The sequence below is a fragment of the Prunus persica genome, chromosome G1, assembly GCF_000346465.2.
Source record: "Prunus persica cultivar Lovell chromosome G1, Prunus_persica_NCBIv2, whole genome shotgun sequence".
NCBI classification, from domain to species: Eukaryota; Viridiplantae; Streptophyta; class Magnoliopsida; order Rosales; family Rosaceae; genus Prunus; species Prunus persica.
In genome coordinates this window covers 6,157,385-6,172,122 of record NC_034009.1, presented here as the reverse complement: position 1 = coordinate 6,172,122, position 14,738 = coordinate 6,157,385, and positions in this window count along the sequence as shown.

Here is a 14,738-nt window from a genome sequence, read left to right as displayed (position 1 = left end):
TCCACTAAATACACAGAATCACTCGGTTCTGCTACTGAGAAGAGAAATATATGAAGGCTTTCAGATGTAAAGAAGCATAAGAATACAATGTGCTTGAAAGTAATCTTTTTTTAAGAATCAAGACTTACAATTACCAAGGCCACCCCAGCCTCGGTTGATGACGCCTCTCTGTCCAGTTATTTCCAGAGCTTGAAGAATAATATTGGTCATTTTCTCTGGTTCTTCAAGAGGCTAATACAATACACATAAAAAAAAAATTTAGCAAGCAAGACAATTTACCATTTCAATCAAATGCACAATCAAGTAACCTTAACTATGCAATTCAGAGGTATACTCTGCATGTATTAGACATGCCTCAGTCAAATTAGATATTGAACAACTGAACAACCAAAGGGTCGATTTGTCATCTGTCATGAATAGACCCCCACAACCTGTTCGTTGGGGACCAACATGAAGGTGGTCACTCTTTGGAGATTGTGTCTTTGGTTGATTGTTTTAATTGGGAAGGAACAAGTAATTTTTTTAGGGCAAGGACAAACAGAGCTACTCTGGGATAGAACTGGGAAAAGAATATTAAACATGAATAGAAGCCGCAACAAACTCACAAGGCTATCAAATCCAATATAGATAGGCTGTTCACCAGCTTCAAGCCACTCCGCAAGTTACTCTGGGGGTTCATAATTTGAAGCAAGGTCAAGAAAACAAAAAACAACATCAACCTTCGGTCCCCAATCTGCCAAACAAGTAAAACGCAGAGCATACGAGCTAATAATCAGCATACTGTATTCTCATTTGGTCAAGCTGGTCTATTTCTACCACATCAAATCATATTCCTGAGGCTTCTGCAACATTATCAGCATACTAATGCTAGAACTAGAAGAAGCCCAAGTAATAAGATAAGATATGCTTAATAATCCAAAACCACCATGAGGATTCTGAAATGACCATGTATCTCTATCATATCTTCAGCAAGAAATTAAAAAAAAAAAGTCTCGAGTAATGCGAGAAGGCATCTTCTGGTACTCTTTCTCCATATTAAATGAAATTATGACTTTAGTTTACTTTTAATAAAATAAATTACCTCGAAGATTCATAAACTAGTGGAGGGATCTAGTAGACAGTAGATTGTGAAATTATTCACAAACATTTTTAGCCAACGAGATTATCAACATACTTTAAAGTGCCAAACAAGTAAGAAACAAGGTGAAGAGTAGTAAGGAAATCCACAAGGAAAAAAATAGTAACAAGCTCTGCGAGTTCATACTTGAACTGCATCAAGTGGTATCAGAGCGTCCTTTCTGCATTTTGCATCCTTCCTTGAGTTTAAAGCAAAGAGCTCTCATAGCAGATGCTGCACGTGCCCTGGACAAAGCAAAAATGATGCGCTTTGATGAGAAAAGTAGCAACTTCTATTGTACATAAATTGGTCGAATTGCAAGCCACTTTTATATTCAATGCTCAAGTGTTGAACCATACAATGAAATGTTGAGACGCCACATGAATGAGACTGGGGTTATTGTTTTTGTGAACTATTTTATCTGTATTTTAACTCTATTTTACTACCAGTTACACCCCATTCATTTCTTCTATCAAACTCGTTTTCAGAAAAGAATCCTAGGCAAAAATTGTTAGAATTCATAGTTTCAGTAATTAGTTTTGAGTATTTTGGATATTTGGGAGGAAGGAAGAAGGCACAGATAACGAATGAAGAAGAGAACGTTACTCTGAAAGAAAAAACTAAAGATTACTGTTCATCTCTGTTCACTATTCATGAATATTCGTATAAGAAAAGAGAAGTGAGAAGCTTCTCTAACTACTTTACAGGGATTAAATCCTAGCCTTTGATCCTATCACCTTATGAGATGATTACACTTGTCTTAATTTGACAATTATATCCTAGGCCACTTGGACTATGATCCAACGGCTCTCATTACGACCAGAAATTAAAATATATAAAATAAAATTCGAAACTTTGACTTTTAGCTCCAAGGATTTCAGCTGAAGGGTTATACATCAACAAAGGTCTGCCACAATTCTGCACGCGATGGTCATAGAGCAAAGGTCTGCCAAGTAATACATGTGCAACATTCATAGGCAGTAGGTCCAAATAAATGTCTTCATCGCAGGTCCCGAGCTTAAGGGAAACAAGACACCGCTCAGTGACTGGGAGTTTAGTTTTATCAACCCAAGCTACGTGAAAAGGGTGGGGATGTGGTTCGGTCTTAAGATTAAGACGAGTAACGGCAGACTTGGAGATGACGTTCATGGTACTACCACTATCAATAACCAGTTTACATGTTTGGTTATTGCATGGAACGTAGGTATGGAAAATACTAGTGCGTTTCCAGGAATCAGGCAATGTGGGTGCAGAATAGATACAACACATAACAGAAACCTGATTGAGTATGTCATCATCAAAACAATCGTCAATTTCTGGGTCATACACACCCTCAAGAGGATCCACAATCTCGACATCACAATGGTCGTCTGTGCTAGCGCTGATAGTTAATGTGCGTTGTGGACAACGAGAGGCAATATGTCCTTTAGCATGGCAATGGAAACATTCAATGTGGGAATTATTAGAGATGATCGGCCCTTTGGTAGGTGGCGCAATAGGATTAGATGGTTGTGGGAACCTAATTAAATCAAACCCTAGGTCAAATAATTCCTACCATTTGGGGATTATTTGACCAAATTGGGAATCAATCAACCTAATTAGGAGTTACTCAATTTAATTGGGAATTATCCAATTAAATTGAACGTTACCTAATTAGGTTGAGATTTGATTTGGTTAATTACCACGATCCCCAATTAAATGAGAAGCTACCTAATTGAATCGGGATTTGATTTGATACCTACCACAATTAGGGATTTGATTTACCCTAATAAATCAAATCCCTAATTAAATCAAATCAATCCCAAAAAGGGGAGGAATAATTCCCTTCCATCTACGGAATTATTCCTCAGAAACCCTAGCCTCCGAGACTACTATAAAAGCATAGCCATACACAATGGTTGAGGTACGTCAGAATTACTACTAAAATCTCTACAGAAAATTCCTCTCAAACCCTAACCACCTCCTCTCTTTCTCTCTCTTACACAAGGCTCCGGCCACCACACACGGCTCCGGCCACCCGGTTTTCCTTGAATTACCCTACCTAACTTAGGCATCGGAGGGCCTTTGGCCAACACCCCCCGGGTGTGGTCTTTTACTCCGATATGTTTTGCAGGGAGAAAGAGAGGCGGAGAAGACGAAGGAATCTTGGGCGAATATTCTCCCGTGAGATTATTTGCACAAACAAATTGGTGCTTTCATTGAGAGCACGAGATATACTCGAAGCGTGCTCCAAACCTATTTTTTCAATCCACCGAAGCCTTCCAAACAACCATGGTTGGAAGCAAACGCCTTAGGGGCAAAACCACCGCGATGGCGCACTCCGGAACGGCCGAAGCCTTGCTGCCACCACGAGGTACAGCTGCTGCCAGAGTTTTGCAGCAACCTCCCATCGCTGCCAGCACGTTCCAGCAGCTTCCCAGCGAGTTCCAGCAGCCTCCCATGGCTGCCAGAGTATTCCAACAGCTTCCCGAAAATTTCCAGCAGCCTCCCATGGCTGCCAGCGCATTCCAACAGCTTCCCGGAGATTCCCAGCAGCCTCCCATGGCTGCCAGCGCATTCCAGCAGCTTCCCGGCGGGTTCCAGCAGCCCCTCGTGGCTGCCCATGCTGTCCAGCCACCTCCGGCAACTACGCAATCTCTCCAAACAACTGCTATAGTAACCGGAACGCAGCAGCAGCTGTGCCATGTGGCTGCTGAAATTGCAGCGCAGCCACGCAGCCCCGTGGCCCCCTCCGTCGTGCAACTGCAAGGCCTAGGTGCCGGTACCGCCACCTATGACAGTGCCGCCATTCGTGACCACCTCAATGCCATCTCGGGCTATTCCCTAGTCTTAGAGCAAATCCATTCACTCGCTCCTTTGCAACCACACTTGACGTATGCACCCGTGTGCACATCTAATGGAACCCTAGCCCATCTGCCATTGGGCCTGATCCATACCTCTATTCCCGACCCGCGCAGTCAAGTGAGCCTTAACTCACGAGTAGATCAGCTTACACAAAGGGTTGACGACCAAAACAATTTAATTGGCCAGCTCCTCAGGCAGATCAACTTCGGTCAAAACCTTGGAGCCCATGACAATGAGAGAAGGATCTGCGAGCATACCGGCGAGCATTTTGAGGGATCCCAGACTAGTCAGTCAGAGACAAACTGGCAGGGGAGAGAACAAGATCGAGCTGGCGAGACGCAGACATCTGCAAGCCGTACTCTGAGCCAATCGACGATCCATTCAAGACTAGGCACACAGGGGGCACGAGTCCGTGAACGATTGTGTGACGAACGCAACGACCGAAGTTTACTAACCCGCTCGAGAACCAACTTGCGACAACAACTCGTGGAGGAATCTTCGCAAGCTCAATCCACCAATCTGCCTCACGGGCAAGGTAACCGAGGGGCTCAACTTCTTCAAGTCGATGAGGAAGCCAACCATCCCCGCCTGAATCACGAGGGTCGCCAACGTGATCGGCAAGCCATGCGCGCGGAGGACGTCAAGAAGCTCGTAAACGACCGACTACGTAACTTAAAGATTGGTGAAAATTTTGAAGATGCTCTACGCAGGGAGGTGGACCAAGCAAACTCTACGCCTTTCACTGCCGAGATCGAGCAGACCGCTCCCCCAAAGAAATTCTCAACGCCTTCATTCACGCATTTCAAAGGGGATTTCGATCCCGAGAGTCATCTAAAGCACTTCAAAAGTATCATGATCTTCTACAAGGCTAACGATGCGCTGATGTGCAAGGTGTTTGCTTGCTAGGAGCAGCCCAAGACTGGTTCTACTCCCTGCCATCTGGGTCGATCAACAGCTTCAAGGAGCTAGCTTACGTCTTCACCAAAGAATACACCTCTTACCGGACGATCAAGAAGAACCCTGATCACCTGTTCAACCTGCAAAAGAAGTACGAAGAATCCCTTCGAGATTACATCAAGAGGTTCAAAGCAGAAAGGGCGAACATCATTGGATGTGACGACCGAATCGCGTCATCGGCCTTCAAGAGGGGCTTGCCAATTGAGTGTGAGCTATATCGTGAGCTGACCATCTCTCCCTGCCAAACACTAGTAGAAGTCTTCGCGACAGCAGAGCGCTATGCACTTTGGGACGATGACCAGACCGCGGCAAAGAAAGCTGCCAAGCAGGCCGATCAACCGGTTGAACCGGCAAGCCAAAGAAACGACATGATAAAAGACAAGGATGGGGGCAAGCGCGAATTACAGCCTCAGGGGGGTGCTCCAACAACTGAGACCTACATCAAGTTCACTATTTCGATACAGCAGATCCTAGCCCAAGTAAAGAACATGCCTTGGTTGAAGAAACCATCGCCTTTGAAGGGAAACCCCGCCAAGAAGGATACCAGTAGATACTGCGAATTCCATGAAGGGCACGGTCATTACACAAATGACTGCTTCGCCTGGAAAAAGCACCTCGAAGAACTGGTCGAAGACGGCCATTGCATGAAATTCATTGCAAAGGGGGCTATACAGCAAATCAAAGATCGTGACGCGGCCGCCAACGAACCTCCATGAAAAAAGTCATATGGATCAGCATGATCTTAGCCGACTTTAAGAGTCCAGGCTGACCACCGAGGAGTAGAAGAGAAAGATCATGCAAGCGACAAGCGAAGGTCTCCCAAGCTGTCACCTGCTACCCAGTCATGGAAGACGATCCTAACATCACCTTGTAAGGGAAGGAAGTTCCAAGACAACGGAATGCCCATCACCTCCGAAGGTACTATCTACGAAGCTCCTCGTCTATCAGCTCGGCTCTAAGCAGGCACCCAAGCCTCCCTCACCTCCATTGAAAACAAGTTACTTTTGATGTTACTCACGCAAGCTCATCTTTTTGTTCAATAAAGCAATGTAGTCACACAGACATCAATACAAGTTCAAGCTTTTCTTTCCAATGGAGTGTTCACAAAAGCCATCGACACGTCTCCGGATGTAGGCCAAACGGGCCACACACATCGACACGTCTCCGGACGTAGGCCAAACGGGCCACACTCATCGACACGTCTCCGGACGTAGGCCAAACGGGTCACACTCATCGACACGTCTTCGGACGTAGGCCAAACGGGCCACACTCATTGACACGTCTCCGGACGTAGGCCAAATGGGCCACACTCATCGACACGTCTCCGGACGTAGGCCAAACGGGTCACACTCATCGACACGTCTCCGGACGTAGGCCAAACGGGTCACACTCATCGACACGTCTCCGGACGTAGGCCAAACGGGCCACACACATCGACACGTCTTCGGACGTAGGCCAAATGGACCACACTCATCGACACGTCTCCGGACGTAGGCCAAACGGGCCACACACATCGACACGTCTCCAGACGTAGGCCAAACGGGCCACACACATCGACACGTCTCCGGACGTAGGCCAAACGGGTCACATACATCGACAAGTCTCCGGACGTAGGCCAAGCGAGCCACTCATCGACATATCTTTGGACATAGGCCAAACATGCTGTGACCTGGGAAAAACATCCTACGGGATGTGCAGAACACACCCGGAGTCTCTCAAGGGGGACCCTGGTGCTTGCCAACTTCCTAAGGGGGGTCATCCTACGGGATGTGCAGAACACACCCGGAGTCTCTCAAGGGGGACCCTGGTGCTTACCAACTTCCTAAGGGAAATCATCCTAGAGATGTGCAGAACACACCCGGATTCTCTCAAGGAGGACCCTGGTGCTTACCAACTTCCTAAGGGAAATTATCCTACGGGATGTGCAGAACACACCCGGAGTCTCTCAAGGGGGATCCTGGTGCTCGCCAACTTCCTAAGGGAAATCATCCTACGGGATATGCAGTGCATGCCCGGAGTCCTTTAAGGGGGACCCTGGTACTCACAGATCTCTAAAGGAGGACATGCAATCAAAACTTGGCTGGTTACTCAAGCAGTTCACAAGTCAAATATGCAAGTTGAAGTTGGAAAATGTAACTGAAATTTCCATAACAAACAGACCAACCGGCCAAGTTTAACAAAAAGAAGATGGTCAAATAAGGCCAGTTATTCTAAACAAAAAAGCAAACTACAAAAGCTGAAAAGAAACAAAAAAGAGTCTTCGTCTACTGGGAGACGCCAGCAGAAGACTTTTAAGCTGCAGCCTCTTCGGCATCCACCTGACTAGCTACGTCTTCAGCAACTCCATCTGCCTGAACCGTGACACCTGCCATCATCTCTTCTACTGCGTCTACCTCTGCTTCATCCTTCCTGGTTACCTGCTCTCCAATTCCCCCTTCCATAGGGGGTGAGTCAGGGCAGAGCATCTCGATGTCTACATCGTCAATCGCATACAAGGAATCAGTCCCATTTGCGCAATGCAGGTAGCCCAACTTGTACGCATCTATGGTGGCTTCAGACTTGGATTCTTTGGCAGACTTATGATAGGCATGAAACCTAGCCAGGAGTTTGTCATAGCTAAGGGAGATGTCCGCATTCTTACGCTCAAGACGAAAGAAGGCATCTTTTCGACTAGCCAAATCAGCAGCGAAAGAGTTGAGCTCAGAATCCTTCTCGGTAAGGGAGCTTTTCAGCCCAGATATCATAGCCCTTAAATCAGACGTCTTCTTCTCATAGCGGGCCTGCTCGGCGGAAAGCTGGCTGGCCAATTCAGCATTCTTCTTCTCCAACTCGTTGAGCTGGGCAGAAGAGGGGGCAACGGCAGATGAGTTCCGAATAGTCTCAGCAGCAAAAATCAGTCCTTTTTGAATCAGATGGAGTGACGCTTCCCTTTGTTTTTCCAAGGAAAGACACGAGAAAGTGCCAACATCGCCAGCCTGACGGATGTGATCAACCAACTCAGCCCAAGACGACGGATTTGATAGGAAGTTCGTCTTGAGCAGATCAGATACGCATGCATCCCCTACAGAGCTAGGCTTGTTCACCTTAGGACCAACTGTCGACATGGAGGAAAAACCTTTAACCCGGGCAGATGACTCTCTCATCTTCTTAGCCTCCACTAACTTCATCTCCAAAGGAGTCAATAATGCTGGATCATGAGCAGACCTCCCGTTTCGATCTCCATCTTTTGACCGATGCAGACGACTTGAACTTCTAGGAAGAATGACTGCATCTCTTTGACGCTCGACAGAACTAGGTCGGGCACGAGCCGTTTCACGAAGCATATCATGGTTGTCGAGCGTGTCAGCAGGAGGCTTGGGTGGAACACCCCGAATACCGCGCATACCACCAACCTTCGTGCTATCTGCACCCACGAGATGCTTGACCCTGGCAGATGATGAGGGAGCAGACCCCACTTGAGTCTTCTCAGCAGAAGGAAGCCTTGGTTTCTTCCTCGATGGAGACCCATCCTTCGCGTGCGAAGAAGCAGCTTCACCTCTTGAAGATTTGGCAGCAACTTTTCTCTTTGAGAGAGATTCAGCAGAACATTCTTCCTGTCCGCCAAGCAGATCATCAGGGTCAGGGCCGTTCTGCTTCCACCTTTCGACGTCCTCGACAGGGGGCAAACCACCGTCTTCCTCCTGGTACTCACTCAACAGCCAGCGCCATTCGCGAAACCTTAGAGGGATGTTCAAAGCACGACGGACCTTAGCCATGTCCGGCCCAAGCTCCAATTGCTTGCTGATGTCACTCACTGCAAGCAGAAGACAGAAGTTAGTCAGCCACACTTCAAGAAATTCGAATAAAAGGAGCGCATCAAAAATTGCAAAGAGACATACCATCGCAATAGGTGATGGGAACAAGTGGGCCGTCACCGACGTCGCCTTCCCACCGTCCGCTGACCTCCAACACGTCGTCATGCCAAGCGTGGTCCCCTTGACTAGGACTGTTAAACAGCTTGGCCTTGTAAACGCGAACTTGGGCATACTGCTCGAAGTGCCTCACTTCGAAGAAATAAAAGAACTCTCGCACCGCCAGCTCCACTTCTCCTAGCGCTAGCCCAGCACGCATTCAGCTCCAATACAAGGCCTCATGCCACCTGGTTCAAGCTCCTGGCCCAGCTCCTCCAGACCTCCAGCTCGAGCCCAAGAGTGTAGCCACAATCCATGCAAGGCCAGCCCTTGCGCACCTGTTCTGCCCTTGCGCACCAAGCTCGCCAGCAGCAGGCACGCCTCTAAGTTGAACCCAAGCTTGCACCTCTTGCTGCCATCTTGGCTCACCAGTGCACACCAACCTGCTGACCTCCCATTCAGCTCCCCACATCGACTAGAAGGCATGATCCAAGCTACCAAAAATCGAAACAAAGACAAAAAAATATATATATAACCCAAGTCTAATTACCTTGGGTGTACGATGAAGGCAAGAGCTCAAGAAGAAGGGAAAAAGTCTCCAAAGCTTACTCTCTCTCACTAATGAAATCGGAATGGATTTTGGATGTGAAGAATAAATTGGAGGAGCCCTACATTTATAAGGATAAAAATTCCTTGACCTACAAGGAATCGCAAATTCTTTCCAACCTGGGAGTTCATAAAATTGGCAAGTCAAACACCTCCTCTACGCAGGAGCCCAAGTCCACGAAGGAAGCCCAGTTACAGCTGGACAGCCCAACGGATAAACTACATCTCCTACATGCCACCACGCGCCATGCAGAAGCTGGGGGGCATTTGTGGGAACCTAATTAAATCAAACCCTAGGTCAAATAATTCCTACCATTTTGGGGATTATTTGACCAAATTGGGAATCAATCAACCTAATTAGGAGTTACTCAATTTAATTGGGAATTATCCAATTAAATTGAACGTTACCTAATTAGGTTGAGATTTGATTTGGCTAATTACCACGATCCCCAATTAAATGAGAAGCTACCTAATTGAATCGGGATTTGATTTGATACCTACCACAATTAGGGATTCGATTTACCCTAATAAATCAAATCCCTAATTAAATCAAATCAATCCCAAAAAGGGGAGGAATAATTCCCTTCCATCTACTGAATTATTCCTCAGAAACCCTAGCCTCCGAGACTACTATAAAAGCATAGTCATACACAATGGTTGAGGTACGTCAGAATTACTACTAAAATCTCTACAGAAAATTCCTCTCAAACCCTAACCACTCCTCTCTTTCTCTCTCTTACACAAGGCTCCGGCCACCACACACGGCTCCGGCCACCCGGTTTTCCTTGAATTACCCTACCTAACTTAGGCATCGGAGGGCCTTTGGCCAACACCCCCCGGGTGTGGTCTTTTACTCCGATTTGTTTTGCAGGGAGAAAGAGAGGCGGAGAAGACGAAGGAATCTTGGGCGAATATTCTCCCGTGAGATTATTTGCACAAACAATGGTCCAGAAAATTCAGTCTTCAGACCCGGAGTGGTAGTGCGGGCTTGGTTGGTGGTCGTAGGCTGACCAGGATATCCTGGGTAACGACGTTGTGGTTGTAGATATGTCTCAGCTTCCAAGGCTTGGCAATAGGCATCTTCTAATACATCCGGACGTGACCTACTCACCTCGCGTTTGATATCAATCCGAAGGCCATGAATAAAACGAGAAACTGTGACTGCCAACTCTTCTTGTAGGGCAGAACGCAATTTGTGCTCCACAAAGCGAGAATAATAGTCTTGGACTGTTGAAGTACCCTGGGAAAGAGTCCATAATTGATCTAACAATTGGTGACGATAAAAAGATGGAAGGTATTGTTCCCGGTGTTTCAATTTCATCTCATCCCATAAATCACAGGGGTTTGTCCCAGTTGTTGGAGATGATGCTCAATAGCCTTCCAGTACTGTTTTGCGGCTCCTACGAGTTTGAGTTTGGCGAACCGGATCCGTTGTGCATCAGACATGTCGTACCATTCAAAATAATCTTCCATAGCCGATATCCAATCAACAAAGAGAGTAGGATCCCCGCGACCATCGAAGTCAGGGGCAGTAGGCTTGGCATGACGGGCGATCTCAAAATCCAAGTTTCGGTGGACGACGTGATGTTCGTGGGGTCGGGTTGGGATAGTGGCATCCACGAGAGGAGAAACTATTGTATGTTGGGTATAATGGGGTTTAGGTGCAGATCCTGCGGAAAAATTTGGTTCAGAGTGAACCAGAGATGTCCCTGCCGAAGATGATGGAAGGCCCAGGTGGCCTTGAAACTTGGAATTTTTAGAAGGATTGGGAAGGAGACCAGCCTGGAGAGAAGGTGTGCACGAACTAGAGAGAACAGCAGATGTGGAGGATGGTTCAAGAGTCACGGTTGAGAGGTGGTTGACGAGCAGCGTCACGGAAGCTTGTAATTTGGCAATATCTGTGGACATGGACGAAAATTCAGTCTTTTGAGCAGCCATCAATTTGGTGAAATGAGTTTCCAAATTGGTGACATCTGTAGAAATTTTCGCCTTGAATTCCTGAAATTGGTCCGCCAAAGTGGCAACGGTGATGTTGGGAGCCATGACGACGAGTAGAGGCAACGAAGCAGAGTAACAGCGGCGGAGCAAGAGGCTCTGAATACCAATTGATGTAGAACAGCCCATAGGTTTAGAGTAAACAGCCCGTAAGTTTAGAGTACACGCTTTGAGCAATAGAACAGAGAAGAAATAAGGGATCGAGGAGAAGAATTAGAGATCGAAGAGACGAAGGGAAAGGGAAGGAATCAGAGAGTTTAAAGCAAGGAAATTTATCATTAATCAAGTCTGCCTTAAAAGATTACAAACAACTCTATTTATAGAGGCAAAACCCTTTTTAATCTAGGAAAAGGAAAAGTAAACTTTAAGAAATAGGAAAGGAAATTGACTAATAAGAGATCCTTTTAACAAGAAGGAATCTTTAAGAATTAGGAAAACAAATTAACTAATAAGAGATGGGAAAACTAATCCAAGTAGAATTAGGAAAACTAATAATATGCATTCTGCATCACATTAATATTTAAAAGGCTATACTATTTAAATTACAGTTTCTGAGAGTGAATCCAGAAGCAGGACTCTTCTTGTTTGATTCTATTTATCGCCGATGTATTAGCGAGCAGTATTTTATAGCCCGCGTATTGAACTGCAGAATGGTATATGCTACAAGAAGGTTTCTTTTTCCTTAGGCTCTCCTTTGTGTAATATATGTATTCGAATGATTATTTAGCTCTCACTCAGGCAAGGTTAACATGCAAATTGCAATGGTATTCGTTCATTCTCGAAAGGACACAGCAACAACAGCTCAGAAATTGGTATACCTTTATATTCCATCTTCTTTTTTATGATACATTTCCTTTGGATGATACGTCATCTTTTGTATGATAAGCATCCATTATAGCTGCAACGCTCGACTTTATAAATAGAAATTATTAACGTACAGCCGCACGGCTATACTTTCTAATTACATTCCAATACTTTAAAAGTATAGCAAAGCGGCTATACTCTATATTCGAACGAACAGAGGACGGAACTTTCTCTCGCAGTCGCTGCTTCGTCCTCCGGGTTCGGCACCGAAAAAAGACCCAACCCGCCTAGGCGCCCGCCTAGCTACCGCCTAGGCCGACTTGTTAAACACTGCGATTGACTGAAAGTCTGAAACCCGAAATTATTAACAGCAGCTCAGCTGAGTTTGGTTTATACTTTTCAGTGAGCTGTGGTAGCTGTTATTATTACCCAGAGCCTTGACAATGTCAGATCCATAAATTTTTCCTCGGAGGGTTAAGATGAAGCTCCCATAATTTTCCTCCTAGGAAAGTCATCTCTATAAGGAACAAACCAGCATCCATGCATCGGATTACGTCGTCAGGAAAAGGAAGAGGAGCCAAATCCTAGAAGAAAAAGAACCAGTAGCTATAGCACTGAAATTGTGGTTTTAAAATAATCAATTTCTTCAGAAATGGTAACATCTTTGGCTGAAGGAGTAGTTGGCGCGTATCATCTTGACTTGGTCCTGATTTCTCTATAAATGATATGTTTTCGCATGTTGAAGCTTTAGCTTTACAAAAAGCTCTACGTTTTCATCACTTTGAAATTAGAGGAGATTCTAAATGAGATCTTATTCAAAATTTGAAGAACCAGGGTATCATTCCTTCCATTATTCAAGATATCCGTTTCCTTATCCAGCAAATCCCAATAGTCCACTTATGCTGTAATTTCAAAGACACAAATATGGTAGTAGATCAATTAGCCAGTATGGGCGTTTGGTTTACCAAGGGTTCTCTTAGTTTACACGCTTTTACAGATGCTGATTGGGCAGGGGTGTCCCATTGATCGGAGGTCTACCAGTGGCTGGTCCATCTATCTTGGTCACAATTTAATCTCTTGGTCTGCTAAGAAACAACCAACCGTCTCTCGAAGTTCCACTGAAGCTGAATATCGTGGCATTGCCATGACTGCTGCTGAGCTGATTTATCTTTCCAAATTATTCAAAGACATTGGTTTCCAACTGTCCTCTGTTCCTTTCCTTTGGTTTAGTGCAAGAACCAAACATGTCGAATTTGATTATCATTTCACTAGAGAGTTGGTTCAACACGGCTTCTTACAAATTCGGTTTGTTTCCTCTGCAAATCAGCTTGCAGACATTTTCACGAAACCTTTATCTACTGCCAGACATGTCTTTTTTCGTGACAAGCTTACAGTGTGTTCTCCCTCTTTCAGCTTCAGGGAGGCTAAAGGCTGTAACTAGTTATTACTCTGTTAGATTAGTTATATTTTCTGTTTACTAATAAATTCTCATATGTAATTAGTTATGACAGCTCAGCATAGATGTTATGTATAAAGGCCTTTGTAGGTAGATTTTCAAGTGAAGCATTGATCTTTTTAACAAAATATTTATTCAAATATCCTCTTACACTTGGAAAAATTTCTTCCTCTTTTCCTTTTGTCTTTTGAGATTTCCATAAAGTTGTTTATTAGGAAGCATTTTTTTAATTTTTATAATAAACACAACACAATAACAAAAAAACTAATTAACACATAACAATAAAACTTGGATTTTGAGCATCTTTTCTTTAACTTGAAACTTCCAATTGTAAAGAACAAGAATCTTTGCCAAGATTTTTGTTGAATCAAATAATAAAGAAAAAGAAGTTAATAAAGATGTGTATAATGTATTATAAAATTTATACATCTATATCTATCTATAAAAAAGGGAGAACCTTGAAAGATCTGATAAATAAATAAACTTTAAAGAAATGCACTGGTCTAGTCTTGTGGAGGATTATTTTCCAACTCAGTGTTGGAGAAGAAGAGAATCACAAAAAATAAAAATAAAATTTTGCTTGCATTTGAGAGTCTTATTGTGTTGTGTTCGAGAGCCTTTTTGCTTTTCGATTAAAAATAAAAAGACATGTTGGTTTATCTTTGTTTAATTTCCCTATGTTTTATTTTTCTTTTGTTATATTAAATAATATATAATATATATTTGATTTTGTTTTCCAAGTAAGGAAGTTTCCTTGAGAGTATCAACAAATGATTTGTGCTGACATGCCACCATATCAAAAACGGCTCCTTCTAGTTTTGAAGGTTTGGTTCCTCTTTCTTTTCTTTTCTTTTTTATTATTATTTATTAATATACACATATATGGGCTATAAAAAAAATTTGTGTGCCCCTCTCAGCTTTGGGCCCTGGGTTGTAGCCCTGGTCGCCCTGGGCCAGGGCCGCCTCTGAGTTTATTCTTACCTAAATGTGTCGTCCGAATTAATAGTGTAACAACATAAGTATTTGTTTGGTAGCATAATTTAAAGAATTGTGTCTTCTTTCATGCAAA